The following is an 18920-nucleotide window of genomic DNA, read 5'->3' as shown; positions in this document are numbered from 1 at the left end:
GTACTTTTGTTCAAATATTATGAAAAAGTTTCAAGATGGAGGTAGCAGAGCATTAAGCCAAGTGCAAAGCCCTCTTAAGAAGGGAGCACCATGGCTGCTTAAGTCACAAACCCATGGACCAGCCCTGCACAAGGGTTTTGCCCCCTACAGCTTTTTCGCCTCACATCACTCTTTATTTTTAAAATTCAAAACGGCAATGATAATATACAAATTAAGGGAAAAATGCTTTGGTTTGGCATTATTTCAAGCCTTTAATTTTAGCCACAAATATGTGTTGCAACATTTTCTTCTCTCAGAACAATTCTTCAATTGAATATTTGTAGGCTGTGGGCTACGTAAATCTTTATTTCTGCTTTTATCCCCATTACCTACATCCTAGCCACCTGCTTACCTACCTACTTAAAGTCCAGCCATTTAAATGTTCTAATTTTCAATCACAAGACTAAAGGCATGTGATGGATAATTTTATGTGTCAACTTGACTGGTCATTTTGGTGCGCCTGTGAGGGTGTTTCTGGATGAGATTAGCATTTGAATCAGTGAACTCAGTGAAGCAGGTTGCCTTTCCGAATGTGGATGGACACCTTCCAATCCCTCAAGGGCCAGGATGGAACAAAAGTTGGGGAAGAAGAAATTTGACTTTCTGTTTTTCCTGCTTCACTGATATACGGAGACATCTTATCTCCTCTTCTTCTGCTCTTAGACTAGGTAGGATTTACAACATCAGCTCCCCTAGTTCTCAAGCCTTCAGATGTGACAGAATAACACCAATGGCTTTCATGGGTCTTCAGTTTTCAGACAATAAAGCAGGGAGTGTCTCAGTCTTCATAATTCTTTGAGTCAGTTCTTCATAATGTATGTATGTCTCTATCTCTTTGTAAACATAGGAAGTCCTTATAAACCATGACTGTAACTCAAGTGTAACATTAAGTTTTCAAAGAAGTTTCTACTCCTCACCCTTCCACTGAACGTCCTTTCCACACTGATACAATGGGAAAGTAACCCTCACCAGTATGTGAAATCTCTCACATCAGCTTTCCAGTTCTGAAGGAGGTATCATCTTGCACCATTTTCTCAGAGATAACACAGGATTGAATGAGTAGTTATGAAACTCATTGTAAACAAAAATATGTATGGGTAAAAATGATATTCTATTTGAAATACCCAAATAGAGATATCTTAAAGTCTTTGCACAGCCTTCTCCTTAGCAATGCCCAGCTTGATCTTGCCCTCAGACTGTCTCTGTGGCAGCTAGAAACCTGCTTCTTTTTTTTAAGGATATAAGTTGTAAAAATACAAAATGGCTCTCAGTATTGAAATCCAAAGGAAAATTTCAGTTGACATAGGATAACTTCATCATTAAACTTGTATAGAAAAGATAAAGAGATTTCAAAGAAGTGGCAATGTAATGCATATTCAAAGAAAGAACAAAAAGATAGCAAGTATAATAATCGACAAAAGAGAAGATTCCTGGATACTATTGGCCTTTTTTCTCCTTATTTTCACACTCAGCATTTACCTTTCTTAACAGAAATAACACAACTCAAAATATGAATGATTTATGAGAAAGCTTGACCATAAATATAGTAAACCAAAAGACCTTAATCCTGCAAAAAACACAGAACATTTCAGGCTATGTTTTATGAGACCATTATTAGATGTCATGGCCAATTGAAGAAAATCCCTTTCTGAGTCTTGTCCCCCAAAGGAATCAGTGTCTGCTTTGTGGCTTTCTGTACTATAATACTTTGCCATTCATTACAGCTTAATTAATTCAGATTTTTATCTTCTGATAAAAAAGAAATGTGTAAATATATGGAAGCAGGCTCTGCTAAAATTTTCAATGTAAATTTAGGTAAACTCATTATTTTTGAATACCATTAAAGCCTGGTTTTAGAGGACCATTTTAAAGCAGCCCTTCTAATGTAAACATTTTTAATTCTAAGATAGCCCCTAGTGGATTGTGTGAAGTTCATGTTTTGAAGAAAGATTAAACATAGATTCATGAATATAGAACTGTAATTTTATAAAAGTATTTTATCAATAACATTTATAATTTTTAAAATTGTATCAATATTGGATGGCAAAGAATACTATCTCCTTGTATTTTTCTAAAGCATAAGTAATACTGCTGCCAAATTGATACTTCTTAGAGCAATGAGGAAGTTTAATTGACTCTTGCCTTCCAAAGGCAAATATGAAATAAGGATGATATCATTACAACCAAGACTGTCTTTTGATGGGCTTCTGGGTCAAGTAGGTAATGCTAGCTCAGGTATTTTAGATTTAAAAAGTATAAGTGATATCTGAAGAGAATTGTGAAGTATTGTTATCTAATAAAATGTGTTCTAGAAAAGGACTTAAATTCAGAGGCAATTCTGTGTCTCTAGAGTTTATTAGTATTTTTGTGACCATTTTGTTTACACAGCACGGAGATCATTCACTGACAACTTCACACTTTGACCAAATGAAAAAAATATTTCACTTTAATAAGCTACCTAAACCTTCAGCATTAATCTTAATCAATAAGGAGTTAAGTCTCAAGTTATTACCTCAGAAGATCAGTAATATATAATGCCCTAGAATTTAAATACCATGTAAGAACTGAGACATAATTATGAAACACATTTCTAATATTATCTCAGGAATTATAAGCATGTTAAATGAGTCATTAAATTAGACATGGAAAAATAGAGATATAAATATTGAAGCAATAGTTTCTTCTTCAGACTTGTCAAATGAACATCCCCACACATCAAATTTCTATCACCAGTGCACAGGAATGCTCCATCATTTTCTCCAGGGACAAGAGCTCTGCCTGATACTTGTTTTCCTACTTAAGCCTTATTATTATTAACATTTATTACAATCTAAAGAGAAATATTGAATGACAAAATTACAATTTACTTGAAGCCTTCCAAAGCAATTGGATAATTTATATTTGTAGCTGATGGTTGATATTTAATGTGTATCTCTGTAGTGAGCATGTTAATAAAAACATATTGTGAGAAGCTTTAAGGTTAAAACCTGCTTTTACGTACACACAAATGCAAAATTCTTATTTTTGATAAATTGACTATTGATTTTATATATTAACTCTCACTCAGAAGTTAATATTTAAGTAATTACAACATTTAGGCAGCATAGAGTGTGTTTCTTACAACTATCCCTGCAAGCTCCCTCCAAATGAAAGAATAAAGTTCTTCAGAATTACTTTTTTGAGAGGATCGCTTTCAAAGAAAAAGAAATTCAATTTTTTGAAAAGTTTGTTGCAAACCAGTTATTAATACTTCATTCTGGCACATAGTCCTCCTATTTTTTATGATTACAATAAAAGGCACACAATCTATATAAAGCATATAATACAGTACAATGCACTAGATAACAGAGATCTGTAACTAAAAATTGAAGGTGACTCTACAAGGTAACTCCATAAATAACAAAACTTTCATTATGAGATTTTCTTACTGGTTAGGTAATCCCCAGAATGGAATTCAAGACATTATATCGATAAGATAATAATAAATATCTACATATTTTAAAGGTTACAAAGCACTTACCTATACATTATATTCAATAATCTTATGACATTGAACTACTATTATCTGAATTTTACAGCTTAGGAAATTGAGATTTATAAAGCTTGTGACTCATCCAGTTTTACAGCTAATAATGGCAAGAGTCAATATTTTAAGTTGGTATTTAAATCACACTCCATATGTTATAGTAAGTTGCCTCCAATTTAAATATGATAGACCAAATGATATATAATTTAAATTATAACTAATATTTTTTTCTTTATAAACACAAGTACATTAGGTTTATTTGAAATTCCAATTTGTTACAAGTTCACCCTTTAATGGGGCCTTTCCTCGTTGAAGATAATAAAGAAAAAATTCAGGTGTCCCTGAAGTGGGAACACAGGATTCTCATAATGAACAAGACTGGATCTAGGATAAGAGGCAGGGGAAGCTGGCGGTGGTGGGGGTTATGAAGTTGTGATGTCAGTGCCAACTCTATGACTGTAGAAGGGATGGTAAACTACCCACCAGTCCTATAGCAATTCCCACTGTCCTTGGGAAAGGAGGATGGGAGAAGCAGGGGTAACACTCTGCAGAATTATAACTAATATTTATATTGAATAATATATTAATTGTAAAAGACTTTGAGGTGTAGTGGTTGGGAAAATTGAAATAGGATAAGTCTAAAAGATTTTTTCAGGTTCACTGCAAAGTTGTACTGAAGTGTTTTCCATAAGACCCTCATTTTATTTGTCTGTTTATCAGGTTTTGCTCCCTAGTACAACATATAGAGAATAAAGGGTATTGTCAGAGATAATTGCTAAACTTAATAGAATTATGAAACTGCTTTTTAGATATATTCATTAAAGGTACCACTTAATATTGTAATTCTATCTGCTTTTTCATTTAATATTGAGTTACATAAGAGTATTTGAATGTCAACTCATTAGACATTACTTTAATTGAAAACCTGAAGAATTAAAGTAATTTAAAAGAAGAAGAAGAAGTGGAAGTGATGGCAAATGAGGAGGAAATTTTATTATGGGACTCCTTTCAAGACTTAGCATTTTGCTTGTGTTACAGGTATATAGGTAATGATGGTGGGTGTAAGGGTCATCATTGGTGTGACACTGTGTGCTACTTACTTGCTATGTGAGCTTGGGCCATTTGCTTAAGACTCTCATTGACTCAGTTTTCTCGTTTACAAAATTCACATGCTAATACACCTAACTCATTGGTCTGTGGTAAAATGTATATGAGTTTATGTAGGTAAGGAATTTAAAACAGGGCTGGATTCATATTAAGTATTCTACAAGCATCAGTTATTTGATTGTTATATGTGTTTGGTTTGTGAGTTTATAAAGATAAAAGTATGATATGTCTAAATTTTATTGTTTTACCTAGTTAATACTATCTTCATATAGATATAAACAAATTTTATTTCACAAAAGTATTCTCACAAATCACAAAAAATATGCACATACTGCATACTTTTATGCAGTTCATCTCCTGGGTACAGCTTATGATATTGTATTGCCTGATAGTTACCAGAATAGTTTATCTTTGCGGCTGGTTTCAGTAACTGTTAAAGTAATAATTTGAATTTATTAATTAGCTTACTGACCAATGACCCAAGAGAAAATATACCATAATGTTTCAATATTCAAGTCTTTTTTCATGTTTTTGTAACATGATGCATTTTGAGTACATGACTTTCACTAGTTTAGATTTCTGAGCAAGAATAATTGCAAACTTGCATTTTATATTTAAAATAAAATGTATTACATAAAGGTATAAATGTTACATATTGAAATTAACTTTAAAATTAATAATAGGCACAATTGCTTATCATGAAACAAGTGAATTTATTTATTTTTTTTAGATAAATTAGTACCTTTTATTTTTTATTTATTTTTTTTTATTATACTTTAAGTTCTAGGGTACATGTGCACAATGTGCAGGTTTGTTACATATGTATACTTGTGCCATGTTGGTGTGCTGCACCCATCAACTTGTCAGCACCCATCAACTCATCATTTACATCAGGTAAAACTCCCAATGCCATCCCTCCCCGCTCCCCCCTCACCATAATAGGCCCCAGTGCATGATGTTCCCCTTCCAGAGTCCAAGTGATCTCATTGTTCACTTCCCATCTATGAGTGAGAACATGTAGTGTTTGGTTTTCTGTTCTTACGATAGTTTGCTGAGAATGATGGTTTCCAGCTGCATCCATGTCCTTACAAAGGACACAAACTCATCCCTTTTTATGGCTGCATAGTATTCCATGGTGTATATGTGCCACATTTTCCTAATCCAGTCTGTCACTGATGGACATTTGGGTTGATTCCAAGTCTTTGCTATTGTGAATACTGCCACAATAAACATACGTGTGCATGTGTCTTTATAGCAGCATGATTTATAATCCTTTGGGTATATACCTAGTAATGGGATGGCTGGGTCAAATGGTATTTCTAGTTCTAGATCCTTGAGGAATCGCCATACTGTTTTCCACAATGGTTGAACCAGTTTACAATCCCACCAACAGTGTAAAAGAGTTCCTTTTACCTATATTACCTTTATAAAGCTCTGCAAAGGATATATTAGTACCTATGTTCTTTTTGTGAGCTGAGCAAAATCAGTTTCAGAAAGAAAAAGATATCCTGAAAGCCGGAGCTAGAAAATTGAAAATCTGAGACTTGAACTGTATCAACTTTACTTCTTTGAAAGATAATATTGAATTGTCTAAATCTATCAAAACACAATTAGGTGAGAATTGTGGGCAACGACAGGAAATTATAAACAAAATTGGAAGAAAATGTCATCGTTTAGCATAAAATTGAGGGAATAAATATCCACTATATGCAGGTTTTTATAATATGTCTTTCATTCCCCATTATTTCTTTAAATTTTATCTTCAAATGTGTAAAAAATATTTTCAATCTATGACATATTTTGAAATAACACTTCTTGTTTGTGATACCAATTAAATGTTATAAATTAGCTATTTTTGAATTATATTTTAGGCTTTTGTTTTCAACAGGCTGAGAACATTGCTAACATTTAGAATCTTACCCATTCTAAAAGCCTTAGATTGTTTTAAATCTACATTATACAAATATATATGAATATATATATCCTATTTGACAAAACGTTTATCTAAAACATATTAACATATACAAAGATATATTATATGCAGTTATGACTTTTTATTTCAAGAATTAGATATTATGCTGACCCTCACCTGAAAAATACACAAACTTGATTTCGGGCATTTATTTTCATAGTTGTAAACTTCAGTAATACATAGTTTTCTATAAATGAGCTTTTTCACAATTTAAGAAGTGAATTTGACACTTAAAATTGAACTATTTATTATAAACAATTGTTTGCAAATAGCTTTGAAACTAGCATCTTTCTTTTTTGCCCAATATAAATAAATCATATAATCATGCTACTTTGAATCTATTGCTACATTTGAATGTCACTATACGTGCATTTGTTTTATTTGTATTATGCATTTGAACACAGCATTTTTGTTGGTAGAAACTGAGTGTAAAAGCTAACATGTAAATCTGCTAAATTGTAAATTTTAAGTAAGACTATTGGGTTTTATTATGCTATCTATTATTAAAATTACCAATATTATAAAAGCAGGCCATATATATATATACACACACACACACACATTTCTATACATACACATATACGTAGTTTGTATATATATGCATAGTTCTATATTTCTATATATGCATAGTTCCATTACTTTTAATGACAAAACCACAATTACTTTTGTACCAACCTATATATTCACACAAATATGTGTCTATATACAGATGTATACATACACACACACACACACATATTTATATTCTATTGAATCACACATATTTATTTGTATGGTTTGTCTTTTGCTTAGATCTTTGCTAATAACACATTTTGCCTATTGATTTTTCTTCAGGAAAAAAGAAAATCACAAACTCATGAAAACCAACAAAGGTAGCAGGAAAGATTTAGACAATCTTCAAAACAAGACATTGATAAACAATATATTTACTCAGTTGAGCAATTTCATAAAATAAATCATTTTAGAGAAATTAATGCCAACTCAGTTAACACAGTTAAACAAACCACTGCAAGTTGGTGTCATGAAACATTACTTAGCAATTGTTTCCACATTACCTTGTCCTTCTAAGAAATGAGGTATCACAGTAGAGATCTGCACACTTACTATCTTCAGTGGTACTGTTTAGGAATTTTACATTATATTGTTGTTTTATCATTGTTTCTACCCTCACTTAACGTTCCAGTCTCAGCAATTCTCCATCATCTAGTGAGACATGGACATGCCCTTTCCAATAAATTGGATCCCAGTTCTGGGGTGAGAGGGGCACAGTCTTCACTGAGTGTTTTATCTCAGGCGTAGGAAGAGTGACTGATCTTTATATTTGTTATTCCTATACATAATTATTTGTACTTCTTTTTTTTTTTTTTTTTTTTTTTTTGAGACGGAGTCTCACTCTGTCGCCCAGGCTGGAGTGCAGTGGCGCGATCTCGGCTCACTGCAAGCTCCGCCTCCCGGGTTTGCGCCATTCTCCTGCCTCAGCCTCCCGAGTAGCTGGGACTACAGGCGCCTGCCACCTCGCTGGGCTACTTGTTTTGTACTTTTTAGTAGAGACGGGGTTTCACCGTGTTAGCCAGGATGGTCTCTATTTCCTGACCTCGTGATCCCCTGTCTCGGCCTCCCAAAGTGCTGGGATTACAGGCTTGAGCCACTGCGCCTGGCCTATTTGTACTTCTTATTTGCCAATTCTTCATTATTATAACTTTCTGATACAGTAAATAATTACTTACATTAAACTATTTTTATTTAAATTACTATGCAGTTTATGCCTTCTAGGTGGATGCTGAATTCTACAATATATCTGAATTAAAATTATACGTATTTATCCAGTTGCAACTTTAAGAGTAGACTCATGGAGGACTAAAATAGAAGCAGGTTGTCCAATCAGTAAGCTATAACAATTAAACAATCAAAAATCTGTAGCAGCTTGGATCAAGTTTGTATCAGTCTGGGAGTGGAAAGTGCTCAGATTCTAGATGTAATTTAAATGTAGAGTAACAAGATTTATTGACGTATCAAATGTGAACATGTTACAAAGGAGGTTTCAAGATTGACTCTAGGCCATTGACCTGAGCAACTGGAAGAATGAAGTTACCTGTATCACAATGAAGAAGTCTGTGAGAAGAGCACATGTTGAGAAAAATATCCGGAGCTCAGTTTTTATATAGTTAAGTTTGAAATGTTTATTAAATATACAAGGGACATGTTATATTGACAGTTTGGTATATCAGTCTAGATATATATAAGTAGATAAATAAATTTGGTGATCATTATCATACTCACAGTCATAAAGCAAAGAAGAGCTAGAAGGGTGAGTTCTGGAACATCTTAATATTCAAAAGTAAGGAATACATGAGAAGCAAGAGAGGCCACTGAAAATTGAGCAAGACCTCGCCCTAGAAGCACAGGTTTGTCAAAGGAGAAAAAAGTAATTGGCCCTAACAAAAACTATTTATAGGTCAACGGATATGAGAGACAAAACAGTGTCATTGGATTTAGCAATTTGAAGTCATTGGTAAATCATTAGCAACACTATACACAGAAGACAAAATAAGAGGAGAAACATTTGACACCATGAGTAACAAATATAATCTATTTGAAGGAGTTTTGCTAAGAAGAAAAAAGGGGAAAAGTTTTTGTGGCTCTAGAGAGAAGAGGGATCAAGATGAAGCTGTTTACAAATATGTTTAGGGACCTCATGAATAAGATTAGTGCTCCTATCAAAGGGACCACAAAGAGCTCCCTCATTCCTTCTGTCATGTGAGGACACAGTAAAAACGTATCTGTCTATGAACCAGGAAGCCACCTCTCAGCAGACACAGAATCTGCTGACCATTTCACCTTGGATTTTACCATCTCCAGAACTATGAGAAATAAATTTTATATGCGACCTGGTCTATGGCATTCTGGTATTGGCACCCAGATTAGCTAAAGTACCAGTATATCAGCTTGTACACATATCAGCTGATGCCAAATCCTTGATGTCAAAACGTGATTGATCTGCTGAAGAAATGAACGTACATGATTCCTCTTTCCACAATAAACCGGAGAGTCAAAACTGGCAAAAGTAGGTCAAGGTTTTCTAAAAGCCATACCTGAAAGGTTTCCAATAACAGTTGATTTGATGGTAATTCAATCACACAAACAACCACAACAAAAAGACATAACTATCAGAGATTTTCAGGATAGCCTCAAAAACACCATCAAACACTAAGGAGTTAAAGAAGGCATGAAGTTTCAAAAACTCAAGCTTTATTTAAACATCATTGTATAAATTTGTAATTCTTTTTTTTTTTTTTTTTTTTTTTTTTTTTGAGACACAGTCTCGCTCTGTCGCCCAGCCTGGAGTTCAGTGGTGCGATCTTGGCTCCCTGCAAGCTCGGCCTCCAGGGTTTAAGCCATTCTCCTGCCTCAGCCTCCTGAGTAGCTGGGACTACAGGTGCCCGCCACCACGCCTGGCTATAAACTTGTACTTCTAATACTATGAACAAATCCTAAGGCAGGTGGCAGCATAGAAACCCCGGGGCACAAGTGCTGAGTTTGGAAGCTTTGGTTCCTGTGCACTTTGCAGCCGCCCCCTGGTCCCCTCAACCCCTGCCTGCCTGTTAAGAAGATCCTGTCCCTGGCAGCAGATCAGGGGCAAACAGCCCAGATGCCCGGTTGCGGGCAGACCTCCATGCCTGGAGGAGGAGGCCACCTCTGGGAACAGGAGGAGCTGCTGGAACCCCTTCTCGCAGGCTCCTTTTCCTGCTCTCAATCACCTCCTGCCAGCATATATACATTCCCAGCACCAGCATAATGAACAGGTCCTGCGCAGCAGGGCTGCAACTCTGCTGAATGAGAGAAGCCTCTCTCCAGCGAGATAGAGAAACCCAGGCTACACACCCTGGTCTCTGTCTCCATGGCTCCCACCGTGCCCACGACTGGGAGCAGCATGGGAGCTGCTGGCTGGGGCTCTGCTGACCACCCCCACTCTGTCACCGCTAGCTCCACCCATGCTTTCAGCTCCAGGACTGAGGCCAGTGGCTACAGCAAGTTCCATGATGTCAGGCAGCTCCTCTTTGAGCTAGTCCTTTGCTGTACCAGGGCAGGGGCAGGAAGGCTCTGGAGCTGCCTCTAGTTCCAGCGCTGTCCCTGGAGGGAGCTCTTCCCCTGGTGCTGGCACTAGCTCAACAGCTAGCACTGGAATTTCCTGTATTGCTGTGTATGGAGCAGAAGCTGAAAAAGGAGAAAGAGTCATCAACAACAGTCACTTTCCACTGGAATTTCCAAACGTGGAAACAACCTCACTGAATTTAAAGGAATTCCAGCCCCCAAAGAAAGACTCCCACAAAGTCTTCCAGACTGCAGGCCACCTCACCATATGCCTGTGCCTTGATGGGCTCTAGAATCTCCAGCCAGACAGGGACAATGTGCAGATGTGGCCCAGATGGGATCACTGGTAAAACCTGGCCTGGTAAATGGCCAGAGGCGTCTGGGGTGAGCAATGAGCCTACATAGGCATCATTGGAAAAGGCTGTCACTCCTTCCATTCCTGAAGCAGGACCCTCGAAATGTGGGTCAAGAACATCTTGCTCTCCTGAACATCTTCCACCAAGTGAGCTGGCTACGGGGCTGGCTCTAGGATATGGGTGCCTGGTTACCCATTGTTCAGGTCTGTCGTCAAGGAAGTGAGGTTGCATCTTTAAGTTTCCGTCCCCTCGGCCCCTACCTGCCATAAGACCTACTAAGGACCCCACTGGACTGCTGACTGCTCACCCTCCCCACAGGTCAATTCTGTACCTGTACACAGTTATGTCCACCCAGGGCCTGCTTGGACACCTGTGCTTGATGTTCACCAGGGGCTGGATGTCCTCCTCAGACCTGAGTGTTCACCTAGGGTCTGGTGTCCACCTTGGGCCTATGTTTCACTTGGGGCCTTGTGTTTACCTGGGGACTGGTATCCAGCTGTGGACTGATGGCCTATTGGGTCCTGTTGTTAACCTAAGGCCTGGTGTCCACCAGGGGCCTGGTGATCACCTGGGATTTGGGTTTCAACCTGGGGCCTGGGTGTCCATTAAGGCCTGATGTGCACCTAAGGCCTGAGTTTTCACCTGGGCCTGACAATCACATGGGGACTGGGTCTAATATCCACCTGGAGCCTATGTATCTACTTAAGGCATGGTGTCTACCTGCAGCCTGATGTCCATATGACTCTGCAGTTCCACATGGGCCTGTTTTACACCTAGGGCTTTGGTGTACCTCTGGGGCTGGTTGTCATTTTGGAGCCTGGTGTACACCTTGGGATCAGTGTCCACCTGGGGCCTGATGTCTGCCTGAGGACTGGTATCCTTCTGAGGTGGGAGCATAGCTGGAGCAATATATATACACACACATATACATAATATATATATTTTATATATATTTTTAATTATATATAATTATATTTATAAAATATATATATTTATAATTATATATAATTATATTTATAAAATATATATAAATATATATAAAAATTATATATATTTATATATAAATTTGTATTTATATATAAATTATATATACATGTTATATATATATAATATATATTATATATTTTTTATATTTTTTAATGGGGTAAAATTGCATACTTTGGGGAATATTTCAATAGAGAAGGAAAAATCAATTGTACATAAAAGAGACAGAAGAGAATTGCTGCAGCAATATTCTTGAGTTTTCAGGGGATATTAGCTTAATTGCATACGATTAGGGGTTGTCCGTATCTAAAGGCACTGAGTATCTACAGTAGTGAACGAGAAGGTAGTAGATATGATTAGGTGGAAGTTGTTGGTGGAGATAGTAGTGAAAACCTAGACAAGTTCTTTTCTAATTACATTTACTCAACTTTGTAGAGCGAGGATAAAGCAGTATTCTAGTAGGAGACCGGGAGGGTACATAGACAAGGGAAATATAAAATGAAGTATTGTGGATCCATTTGTGGTTAGTGAATCATACATTTAAAGTGAAACCAACCAGCCAGCATTGTTGTGGATATGTAGAGTTAATGTGTCATTCCAACCACTTTCACTTACACAGAGGCAGACAAGATATAAGTAGAATGTTGCATTTAAATAAGGCTGTATCAAAAGCCTAACATAAAGTGATTGAGAAACTAGGGTATTGGAATAGTATGAATGACAGTGATAATGATTGATCATGAAATTCAAACTGAGGAATGAGAAAACTGAAGATGTGATTGGGTAAACAATAGTAAAAGAGTAAACATGTGATTGATTGAGTGAAGATATGATTGGGTGAAACATAGTTGGATCCGTGGGTCAATGTCCCTAAATGGTTAAATTATTTTTGGAGCTGGGAGGCTAGAGAGAGTGAGCTGGAAATATAGAAGGTGGTATTTGGGAAAAAGAATGTTTGAAATTGACTATAGAGAGGTGGTAGTTTAATGGCAATATAAAAGTCTAGGACGTGGTGACAATAAGATGACTAATAGGGAGAAAAAGCCTTATAGTAGCAGACTTCTAAGGTATTAGAAATATCATCTCTATGGACCATTTGCATGGTGATCCCTGGGTACATAAGGACTGATTCCCTTAGAAAATTGGATTGAAATGATATCTGTGAAATTTCAATGTTTTCTTTGCTGAGATAGCAGCTGCATATTGGTCTGACCAATGTATTAATGTATTTATAGCCTACAGAAAAAATGGTCAGAAAGTCTTTTTTAGAATACACATCAAAGGGGTAATTATTTTTCTTCTGCTCATTGAAAATAACCAAATATTACTTATGAGAGTCAGATGGTCTCTCTAGCACAGATATAAATGTCTTGCACTATTTGACAAGTATTATTTCATCGTGTAAGATCAGTCCATTTCAATACACTTTTTTTCAATCTCTTATATTCTGATTTAAATAACTATGGAATGCAGAGGAAACCAATGACATGCTATATAGAAAAAAATGCCAAGATAATGCAGGTTTGCAAATATGAGGATTCACAACCCATTTTTAGTCTAGTTAATATAATTTTGGACTATTTTTATTTCTTATTTCTATGTTTATAATATGTAGTTATTTCCATTTTCAACTAAGAGAGTATAAATGGTTTATTTTTTAGAAAATATAAAAAATTATGACTGCCATACAGTGGAATACTTAAAGCTTTTAATAAATGGAAAAATATTTTTTCTATTGCATTTTTTAAAATTTTTACTGTTATATTTAACCTGTCATACTGAATTTGGGTTGGCTAACATAACCCAAATTTAATATAAGAGCAATTTGTATATATTATTAATAGAAACAATTGTATGTTGTTCAGTTCCTGTTACCTTTAATGGCAAGCCAATTTATTTCAATACCAAAGAATTTTGTTAACCATTTATTGTATTTAAGTAACTGTGCTTGATATGGGGCAGTCTTTAAATAATATAAAAGGAGGCATCACAATTCAGCGAAAATAGATGTCTTTGCATATATCCAAAATGTAAAAGAATGAGAATATTTAATCTTTGTTTGGTGAAGGATTTTAAGGCATAAAATTAATGAAAAATATGTATAAGTAGACATGACAAACATTTAAAATGATGTCTTAATATTTTAAAGAAACCAAAATTATTGTAAACAGAATAGAAATTGAATGACTTTTTAAAATTGCAAATGTAGGGTGGAAAACTGATCAATATCCTTGATATATACTGTACAAATAAATCAGTAAAATGGCAATAAAAATTTCCCAGTATAACACTGGAGAGAGGGCAACGAGGAATAGATAGAATCAAAAGATTAACTGGAGAATTCTCTTGGATTCAAGGTAGACAAGTGATAAATGTTTTGTATATTCTAAGAGAAATGAGAGAAGTAGTAATATTTTTGAAAGATAGCTTTGAATTTTAATGGAGCAACAGGGAAGCCAAAATTCTCAAAGGTATGAGTGCTTGGTTGTCAATGAAGTGTTATTTAGAAGATATGTTTAATATGTTTGCCTCATGATAGCAAATCCTAAGGTCATATAACTGGTTGGGTTTGGATAATAGAAGGGATTACTGATAATATTCTTAAGTTTTTATGTATAAACTTATGATTATGATTACAGGAGAGGACAGTAGACTGGAGATTGTCACTTAGGGTGTTGATTGTGCAGCATATTATGCACACACTATAACTGATATAACAAATATAGTGTCATAATCGTGTTAGGATTTCTGAATATGCATAATTTGAAATTTATTCTCAGAGTCTCAAATTTAACTGTAGTGGAATTTTACTAGCTGTTGCATTTTGCTGATTCAAGGTGCTTGACATTAATTGCTTGTCCTATCTTCCAGTAGAAATGTAGGATGCTGGTACTATTAAGCATGACAGCTCACTTTCTGTATCTCCACTCTTGAAACACATTTATGAATCAATTTATTTTTTCTCTAACTTTTATAGATCACTTTATTTTCCTTCTCTCTAAGTGATCAATTAAATATTGAATATTTTAGTTTTCATTCAGCTCAATAATTTCATTCTTCGTTAATTTACAAATATTATCAATGACATATAATCAAGTGGAGTTAACAGGCTTTTACTATTCTGCAATTTCTTGGAATAATATAAATTATTTGCATTTAGTATCAATGGGCCTTAACCAACTAGAATTATAATTTCCAGCTGTGTCTTAAGCAAAGAATTAAACTTGGGAGCTATATATCTATATATATACTTATTTTTCTGATTTCTTTTTCTGGAAGCTATGTTTAAATTTTAACAGAGCAGAAACTTGCCTGCAATAACTTTAGAAAAGTAATTTCACAGTATGACGCATTGGTATTTTCAGAATGGATTTAGATTCAATAATTCAGTTACTAAGACCTTCAGTCACAAAACAGTCTCTACTAGTGCTGCCTTTGACCATCATAGATTTCAGGTAGTCTATTTCCCTGCCAAGTTTAATGTCTCATCATATATCTCTGCCTTGTTATTTCACATGGCTGACCTTGTTCTTTCTCACAATATTATGGGCCATACTTACCCCTTATGTTTCACCTCAGACCTCAGCATATTAATTTTCATCTTTTAAAACTTCCCTACTCATCCAGAAAAACAAAGATTTTTAGGCTAATGTTTGAGTTTAAAGTCTACTGCAATATATTACCGTTATACACAGTTCCTTGAATCATTCATGGTAAGGAGGATTACTGTCAAACTGACAGCAGGATTTGTAACGTCAATAGAGGTAAACTGTGAGAAATATATCATTAGCTTTTTATTCAGTCCCTTGTAAATGAAAATACAGAAGGAAGTGGTAATCCTAATGCACAAAAATGAGCAAAATATGTTTTAAATTGTTTTGTAATAGTTTTTGTTAACCACTGATTACAAAAATCCAATTGCAATATTCTCACTGATTATAAGGAACCAAATGCTTAAGAACTCTGTTTGCTATAAATACCACAGGGAAACGAAATATCACGGGTTACATGAATGAGCAGGAACATAAAACAGCTGACAGCTATTTTGTGATTGAATTGACTGTAATGTCAATCAAAATATTCTGCATCCGAGTAGGAAAACTAGTCATTAGTGCCAGTAGTTATTTTAGGGTTGACTTATCTTGCATTTGCTTCCCTTAGCCAGAAAACTCAATCAGTACACATCAACTCTTTTAGTTCAAGTAATATTATATCAAAGAGGTCCTATTTGATTGTTAATGCTATAAACAGTCATAACAATCTTAGATAAGATTTATCAATGAAACAGTCACCAAGATAGAAATGGAAAACAACCTAGTTGAATTTTATAGTGGTTTTAACAGAGAAAAGGGAGGACTCTAGTATATGGTTGGTTTTCTCTGTTGGGTATACACATGTCTGAGACCTGATTCTGATCAATGCAGAAATAGAAAAAGGCCCTAAATATCTGGATGGAATCTCTGGTACAACACTACTATTGGAACCTCAATCTTGATCCCTTTGGGTCCTAATGTTCAGATTTGCTCTTTGAAGTTCTTTGGGCTTGAGAATCATCCTTCACTCTACTTCATTAACCCTGAATACTTCTCAATTATTTCAGCTTGAACTCAATCCTGGTTGCTTTGGGTTAAACCATTGAATTAACTCATGCCCCTTACACCCAACTCTGTTAATGATCAATTTGGTCAGGTCCACCAGGAGTGAAGTAGTTCTGACCTAGAAATTGTGGGTACTAATAGCTTAACATATAGGAATGTTTTAGATTTTTATTTATAGAAATTAAATATATGAATGATGTACAAATATGTGATTTGCAGTTAATATTTGGTTAAAAAGTATGATATAAACACACATAGATAAATAATGTAAACCTGAAAATTGTATATGAATAAGATGTTTCTAAAAATGCAAAACTCTCTATGAAATTACATTAGACAAAAATCTAATGTAAATAAAGTCTGTTATACAGTTGTTTAGACGATTTCATTTGAATTCAGTATCTCCAGCAATGCCTGATACATAGTAGGCCCTCAATATAGATTTCTTGAATTAATAAATAAATGTTTTAAGCAAAATTAATAAAATTTATCATTAATTTATCTTTATCTCTGCATAAAAAGACAAAGATAAAACAATAGAATAACAATATATTTATTTTCCGGTTGGTGAGATTGTAAGTAAATTTATGGTTTATTGTCCCAAAAATTCTTTGTTATTGTTCTAATCTTCTATAAAGTCACTGATTATTACTTATAATCTCTCTCTCACACACAATCAAATGATTACAAGTAGGGGTATGGCCATATCTCAAGTAGAGGGAAATGCCACAAAAATTACAGATATAAATAAAGTTTTTTAGGAGCAAACTTAAAAGTAGAATAGTTGAAAGAAGTATAATGTTCAAAGTTCCCAATGTAACATACTTTAAGTTAGATATAGATAGTCTGCATGCACAGTGACCAATATTTCAATTGAGAGGGAACCCACACATTTAATACTCTGCACATAATGTTGCGTAAGAAACCACTCCCATTTCAGTGGCTTAAAATTATATGCTTTCATTTAGTTCATGAAGCTACAGGTAGAAAATTTATCTTCGTTTGGCTGGGTAACTTTTCTAGTCATTGTTGTATTCCCCTACAAAAGTGTCATTTTACTCATTGTTGTCTAGGACAATAGAGGTAATTAAACCATACATTTCTCTTCTTTCATCAGCCTAGTTTGGACATCATCTTCTCTTAGAGATGGAAAAATTCAGGAAGAGTGAATGGACAGTTGAAAAAGTTTCTTATGGTATAACATTTACAATTATCCCTTTGTACAAAGAGAGTTACATGGCTGAATACAAAGTCAGAAAAGCAGAACTGTGGAAAGTTATCTATAATGATAAATAAATATCTACACAGGGAAGGGTAAAAATTGAGACCATTAATATTATCATCACACAGCAGCTATGTAGCAGTATAAACTTCTTCATCTGGTAACTGACCTTGTCAAATGGGCCAGGTTTTAGAACCTAGTGATTGTTATCAGCCTCAGTTTCTTTTGTGCTAACTCAGATTTGCAGTTAAATCTCCTAAGTTACTAAAAATGCAATTAATGAGACTTCAGACGTTATTCAGTCCACCTTTGATTCTTGGGCATTCATTAAATATATCAAGTGGCTCTGACTAATGTTAGATCATGGTTTTCCAGTGATGTCTCTGGATGAGACATGCAAAAATTGACCATCTAGTTGGACCATGTGGAAAGTGAAGTCTGCAACATCATCCCAAGACATTTGTCAACATAGATGGGGAGCACTTTGTCAATACAATATCATAGAATATTTAAAAAGTTATTCAAACCCTTTCAGCCCTATACTAATCTATTAGGGTTATATGCATTGATTTGCAATAAATTAAGGTCTGCCACTCTAAACTGGGATAAACCATAATGCTGTATGCTTTCCCCAAACAATTCTTCCACAGGATTACCAAGATTTATTTTTATTATTTTTTCATCAGAAGCAGGGAAGTGTGGGCATGTAACCACCCAAGGCAAGGTCAGTATCCAATTTCATGTAGGTCTTACATCTTTGATCTAAGTAATATGAACTGTCAATCCATTCATTGAAGTCATATAAATTATCCACAAATCTACAGAAGTCAAACCAGGCATAAAATGAACTACCCATCCATCAACTGAGGCTTAAAAAAGAGAAGTTTCATCTTCCTTGTGGAAATAAAAAAGATACCTACAATGTTCTTCCTCAAATTCCCTTCATTGCCCTACTAATTTCTGTACCTAGAAAGTAAACCAAAGTAGATGGAAGTATGGCTGTAAATAGCCTATAAATAGCTGA

At 34.9% G+C, this 18920-nt stretch overlaps 1 long non-coding RNA gene and 1 pseudogene across 1 annotated transcript in view; both read right to left on the bottom strand.

Annotated features, from left to right (window-relative positions):
• LOC144334808 (uncharacterized) overlaps nucleotides 1–18920 on the bottom strand; it is an 816293-nt gene that overhangs the window by 766433 nt on the left and 30940 nt on the right. The window lies entirely within an intron of this gene.
• On the bottom strand, nucleotides 10275–11323 carry LOC100430068 (uncharacterized protein C2orf27A-like; annotated as a pseudogene).

This window comes from Macaca mulatta, chromosome 15 (genome assembly GCF_049350105.2).
Source record: "Macaca mulatta isolate MMU2019108-1 chromosome 15, T2T-MMU8v2.0, whole genome shotgun sequence".
NCBI lineage: Eukaryota > Metazoa > Chordata > Mammalia > Primates > Cercopithecidae > Macaca > Macaca mulatta.
The sequence above is the reverse complement of the archived record's forward strand: the minus strand, read 5'-3'. Positions and strand labels throughout refer to the sequence as shown.